Below are 5,718 nucleotides of genomic sequence, written 5' to 3'. Positions count from 1 at the left end.
GGACCCTGTCCTGATGTTCATGGTTGGTGTTCATTCTGTCTGGACTGGTGCCTGGGCTCTACCAGCTGTTAAATATTGTTAATATCATTCTTGATAATTGCCATGGAATGCAAATCCTTGGGTTGTAAATCCCTTGCCTGCTTATTCAACCAGATCATAAACTCCTTGAGGGCAGGGTGGTACCTCCCTCAGCAACTAAGCATCTGGTATGTGCTAGGTGTCCAGTGAGCATTCACTGAGTCAATGAAAATGTAAGTGAATAAGTGATTGTGGTCTTTAAGTTAGAGAGAGAGACTCTGGAAAATAATGGGCTCTTCATCCTCGAGTTAGACTGGAGTTTTCTAGGCCTGCATTGGAAACCTTGCCCTTTGCCCAGGCTTAATTGTCCACGCTTTATTTTCTTATTCTGGAAGGAAGCTCCTGCCACCTGCCCCAGCATGGCTCCAGCCTGGCCCCAGCCAGGCCAGCTCCACCCTCCTCTCCTATAAAACCTGGGAAGACAAGTCATAGTCCTTCCACTCACACAGGCATAAGGTGAGCACACATGGTCAACTGATGGTCAACCAGTGGATGCTTACTGGCTCTAATGTTGTCCCCGTTTACCTGGGATCTACAGCATGGGAACCCTTGGTATCAGCCAAATGGGTACAGTTGGTCTCACTAGCCCTAGGTTGCTTGAGTTCTTTGCAGACAGCAGGGAGGATGGTATCTTTCAGGATGGATTGCTGTGTTGTTGGTGCTCAACACAGTATGTGGCCCAAGGTGGATTTGCCCTAGCTCTGTCACTTAGTGCCTGTGGAAAATTAGGTCACCTCTCAGTTTCCTCAAGTGGAAACAAAATAATATATTTCTCTTAGGGGCTGGGGATGTGGCTCAAGCGGTAGCGCGCTCGCCTGGCATGCGTGCGGCCCGGGTTCGATCCTCAGCACCACATACAAAGAAAGATGTTGTGTCCGCCGAGAACTAAAAAATAAATATTAAAAAAAATTTCTCTCTCTCTCTCTCTCTCCCCCTCCCTCTCTCACTCTATCTTTAAAAAAAAAAATAAAATCATTATCTCCCTTGGAACTATTCTTTAAAAAAAATATATATATATATATATATTTCTCTTAGAGGTATAGGCATTAATACAAAGTTAAAGTGCTTGGAGCATAATGCCTAACACATAATGAGTATTATAGAAATGACAGCCATTATTATTTTTATTGTTGTTATTTCAATTGTTTATGTGCACAGAAGAAAAGTTTCTAGGTTTTTCAGTCGGTAAAGCAAATGAAAGACAGTTGATGTTATAAGACTGAAAAAGTCACCCCTCTACTTAGTCTGAGGCTGGCTTTGAACCTGCGATCCTTCTGCCTCAGCCTCATGAACCTGGGATTACAGGTGTACACCATTGCTGGGTCAGAATTACAAATTTGAGGCCAGCCTCAACAATTTAGCAAGACCCTATCTGGAATAAAAAATAAAAGGGGATGGGAGTGTAACTCAGTGATAGAGCAACCCTGGACTCAATCCCCAACACTGCAAAAAAATGACAAAAACAAAAAATAAATAAGGAAAAAAAAACACCAAAACAAAACAAAATCTAAAAAACATTGACAACTACAACAAAACCCAGCTCTGCTGTGATATAATTCACATGCCATACAATCTATCCATGTGAAGTTGTCAGTTGAGTGTTTTGCAGTATATTCACAAGGTTGTGTACATTTAGAATATGTTCGCCCCAGCTACAAGAAGCCCAGTTTCCATCCTACCCTCACCCTTCGCAGCCCCTGGCAACCATTAATCTGCTTTCTCTCCATATATTTGCCTATTCCAGATATTTCAGCAAAAAAGAATTGCGAATCTGGTACTGTGGCCCACACCTGTAATCCCAGAGATTCAGGAGGCTGAAGCAGGATTGCAAATTCAAGACTAGCTTCAGCAATTTAGCAAGGCCCTGCCCCAAAAATAGAAAAGGAGGGAGTATGTACTCCGGGTTCAATTCCCAGTCCCCAAAATAATAATATTAACATTTTAATTATTAAAAAATGAAAGTGGATCGCCAAGTGCCGTGGTACACGCCTGTAATCCCAGCAGCCCAGGAGGCTGAGACAGGAGGATCGCGAGTTCAAAGCCAGCCTCAGCAATGGCGAGGTGCTAAGCAACTCAGTAAAATACTGTCTCTAAATAAAATACAAAATAGGACTGGGGATGTGGCTCAGGGGCCAAGTGCCCCCTGAGTTCAACCCCTAGTACCAAAATAAATAAATAAATGTGGAGAGTTGTCTCCAGTTTTCTCATTCTTTTATTATTATTATTTAATGTGTGTGTGCAGGGGTTGGGGTGGGGCGGTGGCCCTGGAATGGAACCCAGGACCTTGATCCTGTTAGGCAAGTGCTCTACCATGGAGAAACAACCTAACTCTCAGGGGGGAGGGGCTGAACTTGGAAGGGACCGATTTCATTGGTTGCTAAGCCCCGAGAGGGCTGGCTTTTGGGAGGGCTTTAATTCTCCATCCTGAATGGACAGCATCTTTGTTGGCCAGATTTCCCTGAGTCTGAGAGAAGATGTGGAACCTTCTTTGTTTGGAAGTGGGAGCAGAAAATCATAGGTCTTTGGGACCTTGACAGTTATTCTGCAGCTTTAATTTTTTTTTTTTTGGTGGGGGGGCTGTACGGGGGATTGAACCTAGGAGCACTCTACCAATGAACCACATTCCCAGGCTCCTTTTATTATTTTTCATTTTGCGACAGGGTCATCTCAGTAAGTTGCCAAGGCTGCCCTTGAACTTTGAATCTTCTTGCCTTGCCTCTGGGTTTGCTGGGATCACAAACCAGCGCCACCGCACCTAACTTTTTTTTTTTTTAATTATAGGTGGACACAATATCTTTATTTTATTTTTATATGGTGATGAGGACCGAACCCAGTGCCTCACACATGCTATCCGAGTGCTCTACCTCTGAGCCACAACCCCAGCCCCCAATTTTTTTTTTCCTTTTTTAATGGAATACGTGTCATCCTATGATGAGGCCATGCTAACTAATCTAACTATCGTTCCAAATTTACTATATGTGCTGCCAAAGCCAGCACTGTCATTATTATTATTTTTTAATATATTTATTTATTTAGTTAGTTAGTTAGTTTTCGGCAGACACAACATCTTTGTTTGTATGTGGTGCTGAGAATCAAACCTGGGCGGCACACATGCCAGGCGAGCGCGCTACTGCTTGAGCCACATCCCCAGCCCCAGCACTGTCAATCTTGAATAACTAAGTCCAAAGGTGAATCCCATGAGAGGGGATCTCCTGGCCCTGGAGCACAGCAGCAGTCTCTTCTCAAGGTCATCTAGTTGGGTTGGAGGGGGCCTGCTGTCCAAGGGCTTGGCTCAGGGGAAAACCCTGACCCCTGAGCAATGTGCAATATGGAACCCTTTAGTTAATGTTTATTTCGCACTTCCTGTTTTCTCTGCTTACTTAGGCATCTTACCTAATTCTTCAAACTATTCAAGGGGATAGATGCTATAATTATTCTCATTGGGAAGGTGAGGAGATTAGGAGTCCAGAGAGAGTTTAATGACTCATTTAAAGGCTTATAATTAGCAGACACAAAAGCAGGATTCAACCCAGGCATTTAGGCACCAAGTCTGCACTGGGAACACCTTTGCCACACTAGTCTTGGAGCTGCACTGCCAGTGTCAAGCCTGTATCTACTGTCAAACTGACTCTCTCTCTCTCCCAGGCTCAGCTACCTGCTCTGGAAAGTGAGGATAAAACCAAGCTGGGGGACTGAGTGGTCAGACCCAGGGCCTGCCCCTCCTCAAGGTCCCTCCCTCATCTCACCATATTGGAAACTCTATCCTGGTGGGATAAGAAGCAGCTTAGGTTCTTGCCTGCCTCTTTCTCTAGACTGCTCTAGAGTCTGGAGTTGCAGGCCAATCTAACAGAACATTTCTTTTTTCTTTTTTTGTGTGGTAGGATTGAACCCAGGACCTTCCATATTCTAGGCAAGCACTCTCCCACTGATCTATAAGCCCAGCCCACAACAGACTATTTCTTGCTTAATTAAGATTCGACACTTAGTTCAAATGGCATCTGGAAATAAGAACCTGTCTCAATTTTAGCAGTGGAGATTAAGAGGCTTTGGAGGCAAGTGGCCCACAGTTCATATTCCAGCTCTGACCATTTTACTGTGTGTAATGGTTAATTTCAGCCATCTTCTTGACTCAATTTAGGGATACCCATTTAGTTGATGCAGCTTTATTTCTGAATATGAATGTGAGGGTGTTTCCAGAAGATAGAAATGTAGGTGGGCACTATCAATTGGCCCATGGTTTCAGAGTCTATGCAAATACCAAGACTCATCAAATTGTATATTTAAATATATGTAGTCAGTTATACTTTAAAAAAAGAAATAGGGAAATGCTGGGTACAGTGGCACACACCTGTAATCCTAGCTACTTAGGAGGCTGAACCAGGAGGATCATAAGCTCAAAGCCAGCCTCAGCAATTTAGCAAGAACTTGTCTCAAAATAAAAAATTTTAAAAATGGCTGGGGATGTGGCTCAGTGGTTGAGCGCCCTAGATTCAATCCCTGATATCAAAAAGAAAAAAAAAAAAAAAAGAAATGGGGAAATTTATAAAGAAAATTAAGGAATATAACAGACAAATGTTAACCGTGGATGAGAGGAGGGAAGCTGAATTCATATTTTCTCTCCTTCCTCTCCCCAGGAGCCAGGATGTTCTTCTCCTGCACATAGATATCAGAACTCCTACCTTCAGACTCTGGAACTAGCATTAGTGGGCCACCCACCCCCACCCCATTATCTCAGGCCTTTGGACTTGAACTGAGCCACACTACTGATTTTTCTGTTTCTCCAGCTTGCAGATGGCACAGTGTGAAGGTCTGCAGCCTCCATAATCACCTGTACCTTTCTCCTTTCTTTCCACATACAGTGTGTATTTCATTGGTTTCTGTTCTCTGGAAAATGCTGACCTGTCTCAAATCTCTTTGTCTCTCTGTAAACCTCTGCTTCCAAATCTTTAAAATGGATGTCTTGATAATAAGAGACTTGTATGAGGAATGGTGAGATAAATGTATATAGAGTATGGCGAACTCCAGTAAATAGTATCTATCATTTTTATCACATACTATAATGCAGTTACTGGCATCCAGCACAATGCCTGACACACAATTGGCATTCAGTAAATATTTAATAAATAAACGAATGAATGTTTACTTGTCTGCATCCCCCACAACCTTCTGAACTCCTTAAGGGCAGGGACCATATTTTGTTTATTTCTCTGTCTCCTGTGATGAGCATGTACCTGGCACATGGGAGTGCTTAATAAATGCTTGTGTTTGCCCTAATGAGATAATGGATCTAGAGAGCCATCATCTCTGGGGCTACAAACCACAAGGTGATAGAGAACTTGATAATGGAGGAATCAGATGATACCAATTGAATTAAGCATCTTAAAAGAGAGCCAACTGGACAATTTCTTGCATCTTGATATTATGCTGTGGGAAATGCCCAGCATCATTGATGAAATATTTTTGCCTAAAAATAATGGATCAAATCATTTCTCTGTACAAATAGTTTATGCAGAATACGGGAGAAAAGAACACACCGAATGACATCTCAAGGATGCATTGACAAAATGCAGCGTATTCTATGCTATCTTTTTTTCTTTTTCTTTTTTCTTTCTTTCTTTCTTTTTTTTTTTTTTTTTTTTT

The sequence above is a fragment of the Marmota marmota genome, unplaced genomic scaffold (assembly GCF_001458135.2).
Source record: "Marmota marmota marmota unplaced genomic scaffold, marMar, whole genome shotgun sequence".
NCBI classification, from domain to species: domain Eukaryota; kingdom Metazoa; phylum Chordata; class Mammalia; order Rodentia; family Sciuridae; genus Marmota; species Marmota marmota.
Note: the sequence above shows the minus strand (reverse complement) of the source record.